This window comes from Cottoperca gobio, chromosome 6, assembly GCF_900634415.1.
Source record: "Cottoperca gobio chromosome 6, fCotGob3.1, whole genome shotgun sequence".
In the NCBI taxonomy this organism is placed as follows: Eukaryota; Metazoa; Chordata; class Actinopteri; order Perciformes; family Bovichtidae; genus Cottoperca; species Cottoperca gobio.
In genome coordinates, this window is record NC_041360.1 from 16,854,392 (window position 1) to 16,874,626 (window position 20,235).

General features: G+C 40.1%; 1 long non-coding RNA gene across 2 annotated transcripts; it reads left to right on the plus strand.

Moving 5' to 3' along the window:
* The first annotated feature begins 5,547 nt into the window (after positions 1-5,547).
* Positions 5,548-15,855, plus strand: LOC115010030 (uncharacterized). Of its 2 annotated transcripts, none has more exons than XR_003832406.1 (3): positions 5,548-5,861; positions 13,492-13,619; positions 15,371-15,855. It is a non-coding gene; the product is annotated as an uncharacterized LOC115010030 (long non-coding RNA). The 2 variants fall into 2 exon arrangements; XR_003832405.1 differs by lacking the exon at positions 15,371-15,855 and adding an exon at positions 15,167-15,247.
* Positions 15,856-20,235: the final 4,380 nt, after the last annotated feature.

The following is a 20,235-nucleotide window of genomic DNA, read 5'->3' on the forward strand; positions in this document are numbered from 1 at the left end:
TCTTGTGTTTCATGCGGTGCTTTGGCGATCTTTTAGAACGAGAGCACGTCAAGAAGGCATAGTTCCTCTTTCACAGGGTTATTTCCCAGAGCTGTGTAGAAACTACAAGTGTTTATCAACTCCCACTGGTGTCAAGCACAAGAAAGGCCAAAAGAGACAGTGAGGAAATCAGCTGCAGCTTATATAAGCTAAATCTCTCCAAAGGTAATAAGCAGCTGTGATTATTTAAAAAAACGATGAAATGTCTCTCTTTGTAGCTGCAGCAGCAATGTGATGATTCAAGAGACCTTTTGTATGTTCCCAAATCCCAGAACCAACCCCCAGTGCACAGTGTCCAAACAGCACTGACATAACGTTCTCAGGCAGGAACAGCGGTGTGATTGGTCTCTTCCATTCTGTTTGTAATGGGAGAGATCCTCTTTAAGCACAGGACAGCCTGACCACTATAACAATCTGGCTGGGCTGTTGTGTCAATGTCAGGCTCTCAAGACAGAGAGAGAGAAAAACAAAAGAACTATAAAAGCATGAAACACCACAAGTGGATTTAGATTGTTGGCAGAGTTGTATCTTCTCTGCAGTAGGTGGTGATGTTCAGTGGAGGGTGTTGACCTCTGGCTGACATGAGTGTGAACCCCACATTTGGTTAAAACATACAGACACAGAGCTATCGTTAACTTTAGGCAGAGCAGTCTATTGTTTACTTTTTTAATGTTACCCACTGAATACACACATATTCCCAGGATTACACTTCCTTTCATATTCCAAACAAAACCCTTCTTTAAGTTTGGCAAAAGTAAAAAAAACCAAAAGAAAACATTTAATATGTATTTTAACAAGACTAATAGTCATGCTAGCAGCTCTGTGAGGCTTTACTTGGGGACTGCCCATTAATCCTAAACCCTAATAGTCCGTTACCCCAAAAGCAAACATCATTGCTCCACAAACTATACTCTTTGCTACTATGGAATGACCTGCCCTACTATACACTGATTGGCTAGTACTCTTTGGCGTCATTTGTTGGATTGGTTAGGTTTAGGAATGAGGAGTGAGATTGATTAGAGTGCGGGTAAGAATATCATGGTAAGCCAATTAGACGCTTCATATTTACCGTATAAATCAATGGTCTTCACTATGTTTTACATGAGAGCCGCATTGATTGGACAAAGTCAATAGGAGAACCACTTTTACCGCAAAGTATGAAAAGAAACATCCAGTCATAAAAAGCACGTCTGTTTATTAATCTGTCATCTCACCCAGAACATACAATATGCAATGCAGCCAAACAATACATTCATTAAAAGCAGGATTAGCTTAATACTGGGATGATGTTGTCAAACTCTGCAAACAATATTTCTGCTGAAGTCAAAAAGCAGTGTTTCACAATTTTTGAGTCTGAGAAGGTTTTTTTGCCCGAGCCAAAATCCATACGATCTCAAAAGATGCCTCAGTTAATCGTTCAGCTGTATTGGTGAAGCGAGTCAACCGGAGCCAAGCTAACGCAGGTATGAAGTGCCAGGTTGGTCGTAGTATCCTCCAATTTAAATTCTCCAATTTAGCGATATAAATTATTTGTTAGCAAATGTCCATATTCATAAGCATGCTTATGAATACATATTTTTAATGACCTTAAGTTTATTTATTTCTATACTAGCCCACCATGTATCTACCCGTCCAAGAGCACATTCACCATTGTAGCGCTGACAGACCGCCAAAACTGGCAACTCTGCAGTGAGTCCGTGTCGGCCGAGCAAGTTTAAATATCTTGTTTCTATATTTGCATCTTTTATCAATTATTATTGTCAATTATTATGTGTAGGCTAATAGAGCAGACACTGTGTTTTTATGGGTTATATGTAATAGCCCTGCTTGTTTTTAGTGTTTTTATGAAATATCTGTATTGACTGCAGTCATATCTATCACCCCTTTATTTAACCTACTGCCATGCGAGCCACCAATTAAAGCTTGGTGAGCCGCGCAATGAGTAACACTGGTATAAACATTAGAGTGCTATTGTGATCTAAACCTCGGCAATAAAGCAAATAAGTGTAGGCCTAAAAGTGGACAAAGAATTAGTGGTAGCTATGAAAAACAAAACTTTTGTGTTACAGACATGCTCTGTGAGGCTTTACTTGGACAAAATGGTGCTTTGAGCTAAATGCTAACATGCTAAAGTAGCCTACAGCTGAGTTTGGGTATCATAAGTCATTACCTAAATTATTAGCTAAATTTATGTTTTGTCCTGATGATGGCTCTCCATTTGAAGTTAAAGGTTGGTAAAACATTGAAATTGCAACTTTACCTATAAACCCAGATCATTTATTGACTAAGTAATAGCTTCCTTATGGGATTCATTTAATCTAGTGCTGACATTGCAAGTGTACTCGGACTTGTCAAACTTCCCTGAAACAAAAATGAACTGACGCTTATCAGAACAGAAGAAGTAATAAACCACTTCAGGGTCTTTTACTGTGGAGCCATTCATACTGGAAATGTCACGTGTCTTATCTGTTAATGAATTAAAAGAGAATAATACAGACTCAACTTGTGGTTTCATGTAAATCAGAAACACTTATTTACTGATTAAAATAAACTCAAGTTATTTGTGTGGCAATAACTGATACAGAATAAATGGTGCTATAGTGTGGTTACTTATGAGTAGTATGCTGTTGTTGATCTACAAACTTACTCACACCCAGTGACACATCAACAGTTCGGCCCCGTGACTAAGAATGACATAACAGGCTGCAATTTCACCTGTATAGAAAAAGAGGATTAGTCAGACAGAAGACGTTGTACAGGTGTTAAAGAGTAAACGTTTTCATGTAAGTCAACGAGTAGCCTATTAAACCTACTGGCCATTCTATTTGACAATGTGGCTCACATGTGCTGGTGTTTCTATAGGCCACGTCAAATGTTGTTCCTTGTTTCTTTGCTTTGACTCAAGAGAAAAGAGAACAGGTATAGCACGTATGAATGCAGTAATCACATGAGGTCAATGAGTCAGTCAGGCGTAGCTGAGTCGAGTAAACAAGTCCAAACTACCTGTTATTGTAGCAAAGTGTGATCTATTCTTGTTACAGTGTCATCGGGCCCTTATCTTCAAGACTCAGGACACAAGTGAAAGCCACATAATTACCTGGCACGTGCACAGATAAGATCACATATCCCTGCTCCTGTTCCATTCTAATCTCAAAAATCATCCTGCTTTATTCAGTCAGGACTTTTAGTCCATACAGGACAGGGTGTTTTCTTTGAGGTGAATGATACCATCTCTCAGAGAAAAGATAGACCATATGATGCAATGCACATGCACGTTCCCATTTTAGTTTCCTACTATCTAAAACATGCTGTTTGAGGATCAATTTATTCCTCATGTTTTGATTTTGAGGCGTATGTTGAGTGGAGCCTAATTTTTAATAGAAATGTGACATTTTGGGGGGAAAATACTAATTTTCTTTCTTGGTGTGAGTTAGATAAGAAGATCAATACAATGTTGTATGGTAAATACAAGGCTACAGCCAGTGATCAGTTTGATTAGCTTAGCATAAAGACTGGAAATAGGGGGAAAGAGCTAGCATGTCTCAGTCCGAAGGTAACAAAATCCACCTATAAGCACAACCAGAGCTCACTAAATTACACGTTATATATGGTATTCGTTTCATCTGTACAAAAACTGTATAATTGAAAAATGGAGTCATGCAGCTGTCATTCAGCAACAACAAGTACGAGTGGAAGCAACAAAACAGCACACCAAGGTGCTCTGTGAGGCACCTTGCAGGAAGGGAGTGGAGGCTGAAAGGGGGGGGGGGAGTCGTGCATCAGTTCACAGAAGGGTGGGAGGTGTTGTTTAAACTGGAGTTCAATTTGGTTGTCATCCTCCCTTTGCCTGTGCCTCCAGGCTGTCCATGTTCAGCCACACAACAGAGGCAGCCTTTTTCACCAGTATGTAAATCCTGCCTGCCTCCCCCGCCTTGGTGCAGCCTCCCCAGCACACCACCACAGAACAGAGTGCTGCCCAACCCTCATTGATAGAACATGTTAAATTGTTGCATAATTTGAAAGAATTAGATCCTTCTCAAGAGAACTACTCTGTCCTATGACGTGAAAGTGATGAATGTCATGCATGTAGAGTTGAGTACAGAACCACAAGCTAAAATCCACGTCACTCACTTGACCCTAGGCTGACGCTGAACCATGGCTATGTACTGCTATCATTGTTCCTTGACATCACAGCATGGTGGCTTTGTCCGCTCCACACAATACAGCTCAAAAGAGCAAAGTGAAGCGGACACATTTTTGTTTTTGCACCCATTTGCTGGTCAGTAGTGGCCCTATTCAGAATGCATTGATCAGTGCAGTGGCTTGGTAGGGATGTGCCTCACAGGCAGTGGTAAGGGGACCTGACTCTGAAATACACCATTCAGCTGGGTGGTAAGTCCGCAGGCACTGCATTAACTAGTCATGCTATAGAGATGAGGGTCTCTTTTTCTAAGGCCATTCAACAGAGGCACTTATACGGAACGTCATCCACATGGAATAAACCACCACCATGCTCGAGACTATGCAAGTCTGCACCGAGCAACAATGCACTGAAAATACATTGAGACATTGTTATATCTACATTAACTTAATGTAAAGCATTAGGGCTGCAACTGATGATTATTGTACAGATCCCAAGCCCTGAGCCTAAGCTAATGTCTTCAAATAGCTTGTTTCATCTGACAAAACCCAAAGATATTCAATGTACATCAATGCAAAACAGAAAAACAACAGATTCTCACATTGGAGGAGCTGGAACTTCAATATTTTTGCTTAAAAAATGGATGAAATTATTATAGTAGCCAATAATCTTTTAGTTGATCAACTTATCGATTAAACAACTATTTGTTTGGGATCCATAAAACATTCCTTTGGCACTATCATATAGATACAATTCCACTGTGCAGACAGTCTGACCTCCTTTGCTAAAAGACAGCTTGGTCTTCTGAAGAAACGCTTCACTATGAGTCTGTCTGTACTTTATACTAGACTACTAATTAGACCACTGGGTGACATAAATAAACATATGCACCCATGGCTTTTTGTGTCTGATTTGTCCTCACACCACCTTTACAAATTCATTTTTTTCAGACTTGCATATTTATTGAGGCAAAAAGACCTTTCCCCGTTTAAAAAAACAACAACTAGTAAGTAGATTTCGATTTTGATTGCATTAACAATATTGCTTGTGCATGGTTATGACGCATTATGATCGTCCTGTAATTTGGACAGACTAGATGGCTACTACCTATTTATCAAGTGGTGCAGAAAGAATTCAAAAGGAAAATAGCACGGTTGAATTTCAAAACATACGATTTCCAAAGAGGTAATGTTGCATCACATGGCTGTTTTCACCGCCTGGACTAGAGTGTGCTCCCAAGTCACAGGGTTCACAAGTGGGCGAGTCTCCACGCAGACTGAAGCGGTGCATGGTGCATGAACCTGGCTGGCCGCGGGATGAGCCCGTCGCGAAGGGGGGCGGTGGTATGAATTGAAAAGTGAGAAGTTGCCGCGTCTCCCTTAAAACTTCTCGCCATACGTCGTTTCGTCGCGCTCGCCGTAACGACACCGTTTACAAGGGACGCACGTTGTTTATCCTCGAATGACCCCAATGCTGAAGCGAGAACATCCCGTTCCTGAGATATTAATAGCTCCCCTTGCGTCACCAAACTGTGGAGGAACGCTTTGCTAGACACGCAATGGAGCCAGCAACTGTGCCAGCAACACATTTTCCTCCAAAGCAAACATAGTTCTAAAACAGGTAGTCATCATTCTCTACAACCAGCTGTCTGCGGGTGTTACAGCCAATGTGTTTACTCCTGGTAAGTGTTACACATGTTGTTATTAAGGTGGTGAGAGCGGACAATGACAGTAACTCAGCCAGTGCACATTGGGAGAGTTGTGTGCCAAACTGAAGAGCGATTTACTTGCATAAACAGAATATGGGTCAGTCTATCAGAAAACATATACTGTATACTTTGTGTATAGGCTACAGCACAAAAAATATGCAGTGCAATTTTACAGCCAAGCAATCCAAAGTAGTTTTTGCGCCAGGAGAAGAGCCAATGTTGTTGATGATGAGCTGAAAGCATAGCCCACAATGCACAATAAGCCATATGTTAACTTAGTCCCTTCCCCCAATCCTGGAGCCCAGTGAGGCTGGATCTACATAGCCTGGCCTGCATAGCTTTAGAGGCAGGGAGGGGAGAGAGGTGGGAGGAGAGTTTCTGTTGCTATGTTCTCTGGGAGTCTCCTGTCTGGAGGATCTATGGGCTGCCTGATTTTGAGGACTGACATGGCAATGTTGTATGTAGGTCAGCAACAGTAAAACAGCAGCCCCAAAAGCACACTGAAGGAAACAAGTACTTACAGTAGCCTATACTTTGCTGTAAATCTTTGCATACTACGAATCTGCAAAAAACTGACTTGTGTCTAACCCAGTCTATGCACCCAGTCATATGGGTGGTGCTCGTGTTAAACCTAACATTTTCTTTCATCCTTTCACGCTGTGACTGCATAGCTCCTGCACCTGCACCCCCAACCCAGAGTTGAGGCGTTCACCCCTAGATAATGCATGTTTTCGGATGCCAAATAAAACATCCTGTGAAATTATTAAAATCACAAAAAATGAAGTCCTAGCGTTGCAAAAGTTTTTTTTTTGGAGCTTTTGACTGTCTGTAACAGTCCTTATCAGAGATATGAGTTTTCTTAATTGCTATTCAAATGTAGATGTTCAAACTTTGCATGTTGTTTTCCATTATTAAGTTGAGCTTGAGGTTCATTCTCGACCTTGGAAACAAAAACAAAGTCAATCTGCTGATGAAGACCATGTGATAAGGGCGAAAGTAAATTGACCTTGAGCCAAGTTTGTTTTCTCATCTGCTGTTTCCAAGGTGAAGAAGGAAGTGACTTTAAAGAGCTGATTGTGTCCACAGCTTAATTTGACCTACTAGTTTTAACTTTTAAACAGGGAACTACCTATCTTTGAGTGATTATCATAAATCTTTTTTTATAATCCCTTTTATGAAATTTTAAGTGCTTCATAATCATCAAGGTACATGCTTCGCTGCAGGGAGTTTCTGTATTACGTAAGCTTAGTCTCAGCCAAACCCTATACTTCCTGTGAGCGTGAGAAAACCGTTTGTATTTAAAGTTATGGTAGACTAAAATCAACCTGAATTACTACATACAGCTTTCTTCCTGCAGTTCTCCCCAACCTGTACTAAGCTACTCTCACCAGACAAGCATGGACATATTCACACGCTCAACGTAATAACCTGTAAGAGTACTATTATTCATTCATTTCTTAGCAAACTTGTGGGCCTGTAAAACCCTTTTGAGATGACATACTGGGATTCAAGGCTCTAGCCAGCTACATAACTGCAGCCGTGAGCCTTTGGCTACAGTTAGCAGAAGGTTAAACCAATGAGCAACCTTTTGTCTCCATCTCAAATGCTTTGACGATATTGTCACATGTTTTATTGCGTTTATTGCCAGACTTTCTTTTTGATAAAGTCTGTCTTAATTTCTTTGGGTTGCTTTGCAGTGTATGCAAATCAGGCTTTCAACATCTGAAGGGATGTGCGTACACATCTGCATATGTAAATCAGCCAATAGGAACGCCCTCTCTCTGAAATGACCTTTTTATCGGACAAAGTCTCTCGTCACAGGCTAGATTTTCTAAAGCCTGAAAACAGAGCCAAGTGGAGGTGCAGAAACCTATACTACTCTCAGACCACATATGCTGAAAGGTTATTATGGACCAATGAAGCCCAACAAAAGTTGCCTATCCCTGCTTTAAGGGAGATTATTTGATTTGCACAGACAATGAAATGTCAGCAGAAACATACTGAAACTTGGATTAGACACATGCAGCTCAGGAGTTAGCAGAAGGGTACTTTTATACAAAACCCAGAATAACTTTGGCATCCTAATGGATTTCCTTGACTTTGAATGATGCCTGGATGCACAACAACAAGTGCTTGAATGATGGCTAGTTTGGCGAGGTTAATGAATACCTGGAGGACATGACTTCATGTGATTCAATAGTCATTGGCCTTATTTATTACTTAACTGCATTTCACATCCTTGAATTTCATTGCAGGTGCATCAGACTACATACCTATAACTGTAACACAGCTCAAGAGGTTTTCTTGACAATATGTCTGGAATGAAGTTGCTGCAGTAAATGTGAACAGACTGGATATTCCTGACTAGATTGAATGATTCAAGTGTTTAGCCTTAGTCAGCTCAGGTCTTTAAAGATTTGTCTGCTCCCTCAACCCCAAACGATTACCTTACCTCAGTTAGATTTGTCTCCCACCACCATCTGTGTGTCAGATCATCCAAGGCAGTTCTAATTACAGTCATAAGCAAGAGCCCATAGATAATGACAATGCTGCTATGATCAGCAGGATTAGACAGGTGCTTGTCCACTTGCTTTGACTCGGCCTTTTATGGTGTCCAACACACCCTGGACAATCAAGGAAGAGACGAGAACCTCTCTGACTCTTTGTTTCCTGCTCAGATAACAAAACAGTTTTACTTTCCATTTCACAGTTGTAGATCTTTGACAAATAAACGTCATGATTAGTGTTGCAATTTGATTATATTTGGTGATAATAGTTTTGAAATTTCCGGTGATGTATTCACATGCAGTTGTTCATTTGTTATTGTAATTATTCGCTCTGTAAATGAGACCAGTTTCAACTGTTGAAGTGTGTCTCAGAAAATGGCATCTACTGTATGTGACGTCTAATTTTGATTGTAAAACAAAATTCTGGCTTAATTTTTAAATAGATAACAAAGTATTTCGTATTTAGTATCAAAGTGGCCGATGTCGATGGTGGTATACGTATATGTGGCCATTGTGTTGAGATACTTACAGACTTCAAGGTAAACCTTCCTCTTGACACCCTGTGAGTTTATTACATTTTGTGTCGCACTTAAAAGGTCAAATGATTAACTTTAATAGTACGGAAGGTATAGAAAACTAATGTTTTTGTAATTATGGCTGGAATCAAAGATTGAATCTGTGTCCTAATGTTTTTAATGAGCTTTGCTCTTGTGCCACTCTCAGGACAAGTCTTAATTATCTAGTCCAATCATTAGTAAGGTCCTAAAAAGTTTGTTTCATCCAACTCTTTTTTTGTTGTGGGTTGGCATGACTAGCGGAGCTTAGACTTTTTCTTATGAGTGTTCAATTATAGCTTAAAGCACATTCATTTGTGGCCACATGATTAATGTTTTTCAACAGCTTTTTGTTTGGACACATCAAAAAAGCTTTATTAACTGCAGGAAATGTTTATTTACTCATTTGTTCAGATGATTCAGATCAAAAAGAACGATTGTACTGTATACTGTATACACTGAAATAGCACAATTACCCACATCCATGTGTTCTGGTGAAGTATTTACTGCTTTAGATCCTGAAGTTTCAGTCAGTTGAGACTAGAATAGTCAGAGGTCATGGCTTCTCGATAATGCTGTGTTTTATGTATGACCCAGGCAGTCATGGCATTAACCGAAGCCTGTGGCCTCAGATGAAAATATTGACTGTTTTGCTCGTAATGCTCAGTAATCCCGCTCGCAGTAGCTCTTTGGCCGCAGAGGTAATCAAACAAGCACAGCAATGGCTATTGATTTTACTCGCTTACATCCGATTCTGACATTCCTTTACATCTATTAAACTGTGGTCGTGGTCTGACACAAAGACAACTGTATCTTGTGGCCTCGGTTCCTGGTGAGAAACTGTTGATCAGCAGTTCTGTGCTTTTTGTCTGTCTGGCTGTCTGCTCCCGTCTCGCATCTCCAGAGTGTTACTGCAGGGCAACTCAGATCTTGATTTGATCAAATTCATCTCAGTCCCTTAAAAGGTCAGGAAAAGTGTGGCGAAAATAAGTCTTTTGAGTGTGAATCCCACATCTGGTTGTTTAGATGTTGGACGATGAGTTGATTCTGGAAGTTTACGCAGCTGAGCGCAGCTCAACACCCCCTCCTCCAGTGAGAACAATCCGCTTTCCGGCTCCCTGGGAAAGGCTTATGTGCTTCCCCCTCTGACAGCACAGACACTGCAATCACAAACATGGAGGCTTATGAAACTCATCTGATCAAAGGAAGGAGCCACTGTTCACACTTCAGTGTGACATATTGTGAAACGGAGTCAGCGGTTGGAGTAACTTCATGCAGGTCAAGAGAGCTGCTTTTTAACAGGCCCACTGCAGCATATAGATTCCCTCTTAACCTTTGTGTGGGCCCCAGGTTAAACTTGGAAATGACTTACGCCAGCATGTGCTAACTGAGGATCAGAGTGGAGATATGTACGCTGGCTGGCAGATTAGCTACACCTTGCAGGAAATTCAGAGAATGCATTTTTCCCTTAGGACGGGTTTCAAGGAACAGTTTTGCTCTTGTGGCGTGCAAAGAGCCAGTCTGCGAGCAAAGCAGACAGCTGGGCGCGCACACGCCTACCCTAGTGTTCACAAGTGAAGTAGTGTGCCACGCCTACTTCCCTAAAATCCATTTTGTGCTGACAGCAGAGTAGAGAAAGACCACTCCTATAAACAGATAAACAACTTCTCGTGTTATCCTCATAAGTTGTAACCTTCAGGAAGACCTTTTGCTCAACACTGTTGCCTATTTACCCTTCACCGCATTCTGGCCCCTCTTAAGCCCCAGACATTGTAAACATCCTCTGTGACCCACAGCGGGTTTCCTCCTTTACCTCTATATCATTTACACATATATCACTTACCATACCTGCTCTATAAAACAGAATTATTATTTTGACAGGAAGAACCCATGTCGTTTTTACCGTTCAAGAACAGTTGAGAGTTCAGCAAGAGTTTCCAGCTCCTGGATATTCCCACAATCAGCTTTTATCTTTACAACTTTAGGATCAAGGTTAGTTCGATTAGATCATGTATCTGCAAGGTTGATCCACCTGAAATCAAAAGTACAACAAACTTTTCGGGCTGTCATATTGTCATAAACAGTCACAACAGGATTAGAAGATTATATCATATTGTCATTTCACACAAAATGCAGTTTGGCATCTAATTAGATGAGCAAAGAGAAGCTAAAGTACATTTATATGTACAGCTAAACAAATCTACAGAATGAACAGTAATAGTAATAGTTAAAAGGGATGCAGCTGTGACATACCAATATATAAAATGTGGAGTTTCAATGAATTGTGTATTAGTATAGTGTATCTATGATATGCACTGTATAGACTGAATTGTAGGATGTATTGTAGAATGAGTCTATATTATGTTATGTACAGTTTAAACTGCAAGCAGGTATGTCAAATATACTGTTTAAAAGAAAACTATATGTAAGAAGTATTCCAATCCTTTACTTAGGTAAAAGCAGCAAAAGTAAAAGTACAAAAAACAAAACAACAAGCACAATAAATAGACATAGTTCCCCTTTGTGTGCCAAAGTCATTTATTTCCACATCTCAACAACTACAGCTAAATGGCGTTTTAATATCATAATTCAAAGTTAGACTGTTTTTGATTGATATCCATGACTCTGTTCCACTCCTCTTTAATATATCCTTTTGTTGGGTGAGACATACAAATCAAGTAGTTACACTGTCATGACTAATACATGGTTGTTATGTGGGGAGCCAAAGGTGCTAAATGCAGAGAGCAGAAGGAACATGTGCTAACATGACCCACTCATAACAAACCACTAACGACCGTTTCCTGCCCTGAAGTTCAGGCAGTGTGTTTGGTCTGGGGAGACAGACGAAATGTCAGCACTCACACATCGTCCATGTGTTCTGTTATCTCCCTGTACATATGTAACGTAGTGTTTTTTAATCTATTTGTCCAACTGCGTGCATGTTTTTATCAGCTGAGCGTGTTTGCTCTCCTCTGCAGCACTGAGGGACTGAACACACCTGAAGCACCAAGGTCTCAGGTGAGGGTGTTGTGCTGTTTCCTTAGCAACCAGGAGAAACACAGGCTGCTTGCTGAGTCAAAAACACACAACTTGTATTGTTTTGTTACTGTAGGTCACGACAGATCGTCTTGATAAAAACCAGAACACACGCAAACAAAGGAAGACGTAAATGCCATTGTTTGGTATTTTTCACCCGCTGCTCATGTTCCGTGCATTTAGATGTTTGGGTTTCCTTGCCAGGAGTGGTGCCTGTAAGCACTTCACAGGTCCACAGGAACAAAGAGGGACTTCCACAGCACAGTTGAAGTGCACAAAGTGAAACATGTCCTCTTTCTTGAACCGTGTCTCCTTCCAGAGTATCACATGGGAAAGTCATTTCACCCTAACTTGCTTTCCAGCTGTTAGATTTCTCCCATCTGGCTTAAGTGATGACATTAGTCACACAAGACATTTACAAATTATCGAGTAAAACAACTGGGAAATTGAACTTTAAGCAGCAAAACAGGAGTCTGAAATAAAACGTAAAGGAAAGGAAACCAGCTTTTCTGTTTGTGTTGAGTATGCAGCTTTATGCTCACGGTTCTGGGTGTAAATGTGGATGTGACATACAGATGACCTCTCAGAAAACCTGATTGCATTAAAGCACAAAGTGTTTCTTACCACAACTCTGTGTCCCCATGGTCAGAGATAATGCATAACATCCAAGTGTAATACAAGAGGTCATACCGCCCACTTGTGGTTGAAATGGGGAATTACCTGCTCTAAGGACACCTACATTGTGTACCACAAGCTGATATAGGCCTACTGCTCCTGTTAATCCAAGCAGAGATTGTATTTAAATTACATAAATCTGTCTCATTTATTTTGACTAATGAATTTAAAAAACATGTCGATTATTTGAATGAACTGCTTTAAAAGTAACTTCGTAAGGCTTCATTTTCTAACGTACATTTGGGCACCAGGCAGATATATTTCCTGAGTACTGACTGGAAGGCGACCTCTGCCAACAACAACCTGTTCAATGATGCGTTCATGTCATCTTGGATTTGCTTCAAATATTACCTTCTGCTTGTGAAAAGAGATTATGCCAACATCCTGTTGTAATGTTTGTGGTTTCCAATATCTCCTGTTCTATGTTACAAATGAACAAGGGTGTGTCAATAATAAACTCTGCAATAAAAGTCAGCAGTATAAAACCAACATAATAAAAACTACCAACCACATTTGCAACAATACTGTGGCTTGTTTAATTAATATAAGATAAGATGTGCTTTAAACTTCACTGCATTACAAAACGTTCCTCTCCAGACTTTGCAACATTCTTACAATATGTTAACATACATGTTGCCCATGTCGTGATACATTTTGCGGCCATGTTTTTCAGTCAAATCACTATTCGTCCATGCTTCTGCTCCATTCAGTGCTCTACCCTCTCCTGGAGACAAATAATCTCCTCCACTGATACATGCAAAGCCCCAACAGATGATAAAGCTTATTTGTGTCTGCTTACTAGGAGAACTTACGCATTATCCACTCCTATAGGTACACAACACCGAGACATTGCTGGAAAGGAGTAGGGGGGGAAAATCATTCATTCATGGACAAGACTCTCTGCCAAGTTTGTGACAAGGACCAGTGGAAATCATCCAACTTCCCTCAGACCAAAACCGGTAGGGCTTCAACTTAACACTCACATTTACAACAGCACAGCAGATACTTGGTGATTTCATACTGTGGATTAGTCGAATATGTATTTCTTTGCCGCACTCACATGTGCTTCTGCTGCAGGTTAATTGTGTGTCACAATTTGTTTCTGTGAGCTTCCATTTTAGTACAGGAGGATTTTGTTTATCCTCATAAACCCTGCTGTCCTCCCACTGCTGGGTCAGTCATTAAACACTCATGCCGTGCAGCTAAACTTTATTCACATCCAAAGACCTTTATTTTCAATTCTGGTGGATAGCTAAACATTTATAAAGATATGTAGTGTGCAGCTATAAATATGAGTCTTAGGTTTGAATATTTCAACCAGTGTAAACTGTAGCTTTAAGGAAAAGCATACACTGATATATAACTATGTACATATGATACTGTGGAATGGGATTATCTTTCTAACCTTAAAGATACTTAAGGGCAAATACAAAGGAAAACCAGATGTAAAGGGCGAGCTTGTTTTATTTAAAAGCAAAACTCATTTGAAAAGGCTGCCATAGATTATCATGCTTCCTGCTGCTGAGAAGTTTTCACTATATGTTTCTATGATGAATTTCAATGCTGCGATGGGAAATGTTTGTAGACCTATTGTTGTATTTTAGACAAGGTCATTTGGGGATCCCCGTCACAACCATTCCACGTAGTATCCAGTAGAGGGTGTTGCTGGATATCTAATTTGTCTGTCTTTGGACTAAAACTTGAATGTTTTTCATCTGTAGCTCAGATACTTATTTTATCACATTTTCATTATGTCATAATGACATTGCATAACAGGTTTCCGTTGGTCTGGAAGTGCTAAAATCAGAGTTAAAGTAATACAATTCATTACCGCTAATGTTTTTCATATTCCAAGCTCTGTAAATGAATAGCAAATAGAAAAGCTCTTCAGGGTAGGGCAAATGCAATGTGGTATTAGGCCTTAATAGTTTTATTTTGCATCAATGTTATTGGTATTATATAAAAGGTCAAACTCTTAACAATACTTAACATCAAGCAGCTCTAAATCCTTGTGAGACTACTTTATGTGGAACGAAATGTAAAATGTTGCAAATCCAACATGCATTATATTCTGATGGTAACAAAACTATCAGTTATAGGACAGTAAGACATGTTCTTTACCCTGATAATGAAGATCTTTTAAAGCAGTTTAACAACATGTTAAGCAGAAGGTGTGCAGTTTGAAATAATTGGCGAGAATATTCCCGGTGTGTTTCTCCCTGAGCACCGACTTCTTGTAGATTCAAATGACGTGTGTATTAATTCTGGCTTCTGCCTCTGCATCCCCCTCTGTATCTGTGCATATCTTTCTGTGTGCACCCTGATGGGATACTCCTTGTCTTCCCTGTCAGACACACTGAGCCTCATCTGGTGGGACAACCTTTGGCTTCCCGCCGGCTAACTTTAGCCTCACAGCTTGCATGGTCTCTCTAAGCCTGTTTTGGGGTTGTGGTGTGCCAAAGTAGATTTACCTTCAATAACCATTTATTAAATCTCTATCCATTAGACTCTGAGGCTTCGTAAGAGCTGGCTGCATTAAGCCTGATTATGGGATGCCCGGCAGAGGAAAAGGGTCTATGTGTCAAGTGTGTCATCGAGTGATTTATATCCCTGGCTGGGATCGCTGTCTTGTCAGTCGGGAGTAAGCTGCAGAGAGGAGAGAGAAGCGTAATGATGTGAAACTCTGATCATTTTTTGAATGTGAATCCAGACGTTTGCTGTCATGCCTTGGTTCTGTAGCGGGCTGTGTAGAGTTTCTGTCAGCTTCTGATGAGGACATTGCCGCCGAGCCTTGACCTTTCGCCAGTCTCGAGGGATCCCTTCTTTAAGTCAGTTTGACCTAAATTCTAAAAAGTCTTCAACATGGACGCCAAGGGCACCTTTAAACGGGCCTCCCTCAAACGCACCACATCTGGCTCGCAGAAGGTAAGATGAAGCCTGTTCTGTCACGTTCAACAGGTGTTTCTACATTACCTTAACAAGTTAGACCTGGTGTGTTTCCATCGCCAGAATAGCGCTCTGATTATATGATGATTTTTCTTGAAATGTATTTGTGGCTTTCATTTTGAAAGTAAATGTTTAGTTCAAGTCGTATAAATGAAGGACAACCGCACTTTATCTTACCTCATCTTAGCTTTCTTTTGTAGCTGTTTGTATCCAGAAATCATTTGACTATTCTGAGAATCACTTGTGTTGCACAGCATGTCATGAAACCATTACTATGAGCTGGCCACATTTCCTAACCAATCGTTTCAGAGCCCTGTCATAATGACTGCACCATTCAGGACTGCCCTGCAAACTTACTGTTAAGTGGTGTTTGAAGCTGAGCAGGCTTCAAGAGCTGCTCACTCCAGTGCTGCAGTTTAATCCTTCATAATGGCCCAGTATGGACGACCACAGCCATGACAGATTAAGGACTTCTATATCTTTCTAAAGACTGCTTTCATGTGATTAACACACCCCTGTTAACGTGTCCTTGAAAGCAAGAAATATTTCATTTTTTTTATACATGCATGCTTCTGATCCAAATCCAATGAGCAGTGCATGCTGGGATTAGAGCTTGCACACTGCGACTAACTCAGTTTGTGTTGCTTTTGTGGATGCATGTAAGCACTGAGCAGCGGAGGACAAACAACTACAACACTTTCTTATCTAAGTAGTTTAAAATAAATGACAGGTAAACCTGAAATGTAAAATGTAAAATAGTTTACCATGTGGTTAAATCAGCCTGACTCCTGATGTATATCTCAACAGTATATCTGATACTGACATTATTCAAATAATTTAGTGTGATGGGTTTCTATAAATTGCAGCGGGCATTATTTGGTGAGATTAATTTTTATTCTTTGTATAATCCACAGCCTTTTTATGTGAGGATTTAATTCTGTAAAGCAATCAACAATGTCATGGCTCTCAGCTGCACTTTTAATGAGATCTGATATGTTTCTAAATATAAAAACATTGGCTGCACATTGTAGGTACAGAGAGATAACATTGCCCTTTTTTTCCGATCATGCGTATTTGCCATTTTGTTATGATAGTCATTAATCAGGGATTTATCTGCCGTATTCAAATGATAGACGTATACTTCATCATCTACAGTGGGTCATAGTATGAAGAAGGATTTATGTTTCATCCATGGTATAGTGCTCCAGAAATAGAGCACGGACGATATTTCTTTGAATCTGTGTGGATGACACGTGATTAGAAATTAGGGTAAAAGTCTTGCATGCTGCCTCGACTGACCTTTCACCTCATTCACTGAGATTTAGTAGCTTAAGGCTCAATATTTAGCAAAGAAATGCCCTAAAAGCATCTGTTGCTTGGTGGGTTCTGGAAAATTACTGATGTGATGTTTTGTGCTCGGAACCCTTAAAGCAAATGTGCTATGTTAATAAAAGGCAACAAAATCAATTCAAATGTGATTTAACAAATCCTACAATTTTCACTCATGGTTTGCAAGATCATATGACTGTTTGAAGTAAGCATCAGGCTCAGGTCAGGTGAGGGTTAAGAATCCTCAGAGAGCTTTAAGGCTTAGGGTCGGGGGCTGGGCTACAGCAGAGCCCCTATGTGTGAAGGTCTGAGTTTGCAAAGGTTATGAAAAATAAAAGTTAAACCAGTAAGATCTTCAAATGATGCAGCATTCTGTAGCAAGGTTAAATTGGTTTTTCATAACTTGAGTACAAATTATGAATCGAACCAAATGGATTTTATAAAAGATGTGGTCAAATAGAAATTGCCTTGAAGATTTAAATGCTATGGAAGCCCATAGTCCCATTCACACTCCATACCATGTGGAAACAAGGTGATCATTTAGCTACTTATTGACTATAAGTTGACACACGCTATAACTATATCGCAGAATGACACAAACACTCCAGATCCTTTCTGTCAATTGAGTGTTGCAGTGGTAGTACTAGTTTTTTTCAACATATTGCATGTAAGGCTAACATTTCCATACGACTACTGTCAAACCCTTGAAAACTGTGTGTGGCCTGCTGTCGTACTTTGAAAAGACCTTGAAAATGGTTCGAGAGGACTTCACATCGAACTGTTTCCATGCTGGAAAATGTCTTCCTCTGCAAAAATGTTTTTTTTTATAATTGTTACTTTTTATGGAGGCGCTATCTTTTTGTCTGATTCCGTGATTTTTTTGTAAAACAAATGTGCTCTCCTTTTCACTCAGACTTTCCTTTGGGGAAAACCAGCAGCTTCATATCATGTCTTATGACTCCCTCAACTCTCGGGGATAATCAGTGACATGTTGGACTCATGTGATGGCTAACTGGATTTTCAAACCCAGGACGAACAATGAGTGCATTTACAAACAGTGCTCTCTGAAAATAGTTAGCTTCACAGTTCATGCAAATTTGCCTATCCAGAGCCTATAACTCGAGTGTGTCACTTGGTCTAAATAGTTTTCCCCTCGAGTGAAAATATGTAAAAGGAAGCTTGTTATTCGGTCCACGTGGGATCGGCCATGAGTCGGAAAACTTTTTTTAGACAGTAAAAAAGAGTCTACATGGGCTCCCTTCCTGTCACACAGCATCAGGCTCTAACCACATCGCCATTCAATACCAAAGCTGAGCAATTAGTTGCTTTTATCTTCAACCCTGGTGACATTCCATCAGGACCCCCAAATCCTTTCTGATCCATTTCACTTGTGCTGATGAGGCTTTTGTTGTGTGAGTCCCTCGTTGCTGCAATATGCAAACTAAATCACACGTTGAGCTTTTACTCAACCTTATAAAGCCACCGACGGTAAACAATTATGTGTTCAACATGCACTGATACTGACCAGGTCAATACAACCATCGTTATACCTTTTACTTATGACTGTTGGGAGCTGAACAGTCCGTGTAATTGTAGCAGCACTGGAACACATTTGCTGTGATCTGGTTGCTCACTAAGCTGTGGGTCAGGAGACCAGGACCATGTGATCCCAGCACAAAAAGGCATGAATATATGGCATACATCTTGACTGACGCGCATACTTTGTCTGCTGCATTGTGAAACTGGTAGAAGTGCTTATTCAGGATGGAAACATACGTATATAAAACCAGAGCAATGTCCTGTATTTGGAGGAAATGTACAGCTAATAACAAAATACATATTTTATACATTTTCTGTGACCTCCATCAGCTACCTAGTCATTATTATTTTTCTTTCACACAATTGTCTTTTGTTTTGAACGACTATTTCTTCAGAAAAATCTGCATATTAGAATGAATGTTGTTTATTGTTCCGAGGCTTGTCTTAAGTCTCGTTAATTGGCATGGTGTGACACAATCTGATCCCGCAGTATCTAATTCTTCAAGGTTTTTGTTGCTAAGTGCTCAAAGGCAGCTCTTAACGAGGCAGCTGGTTGCTGACTGGATTTGGATTTTAATTGCTGTGTTTAATGAGTTTAAGTAAGCTGAAATAACTGCGACATGCTCACCAAACCCTTCTGGAAATGCGCTTTGTTTTCTTCGGCTATAATTAACAGCGGCCCACGTGCGTTTTTTACCGAAGCAGAACCAAAAGGGGGAAGTTGGTGGGATGTTAGGCTTTTCTCTCTGTCTTTCTGAGTCATCAACCACCAACCTTCCTTGTCTTTTTCACTCCAATTTACAGTCAGACTCAAACTGCTCACTTCAACCATAAAAGGAGAGCTTATTAAACCATTTCACATGAGGAAGGTTTTAAATGGATGTCTACAACTTTGTGCTTGTTAACTCCATCTCAGCTTCTAGCTCACTAATGCCTTCCCCTCATTATCTAAGCATGCTCCTAAAAGCCCTTAATGACTATAGTTTCAACCGAATTACTCCATTAAGTCCGATAATGTACAATAAAAAGGATTAATTTTAAACTCATCTAAAAAGGTCATATTTGACTTCTCAGAAAGCTTTTGGTATTTCAATGATCTGTTTATATCCCACAGTTTTAACCAGCAAGCTAAATGAGATTTTATTTTAAACAGTAACATCCTTTTTCAGCCAGCTGGGAGGCTATTTATTATACAAAATCCCAAACCTTTCTAAAAAACGAAAATCCACTTAACAAGAGCAAAGTGAAAAAGCAAGAGAATATTGAATAGCTGGTCTGCTGAGTTTTCTTTTCTTCCACAAAAACATGGTGGATGGAAATAGAGATTAACTGCAATTAGCATTGACTGACCTTGCCCCCAACTGGAGACCAGTCATGTCTTAACAAGGCGCCTTCCAAAAGAATGCCTGCACCCAATTCTCTCAATTATGCAAATTGGGTTGAAATCAAAGTAGTTGGAGGGGGTCAAAATGTTTCAAATGAAAAATTGAGGAACCTCTAAACGAGACTGCAGTACTTTTAGGTTAGCAAGTCTGCACCGTCTTCACACACAAGCTAAGATCTTCCACACTGCGAAGTGAACACAAAGAAAGGAGTTTCAACAAATTGGGAGATTAGGGGCCGGTTATCAAAGTAGATTTATTGTGCCTTGTTCAAGCAAAGGATGAAAATACCCTGTGGGCATGGAGAAGGGGTCATGGGACTCCCAAAAGGATTACCTTGAACTGGAGTCATGAGACTTGGGCGAACAAAGACCCTGCT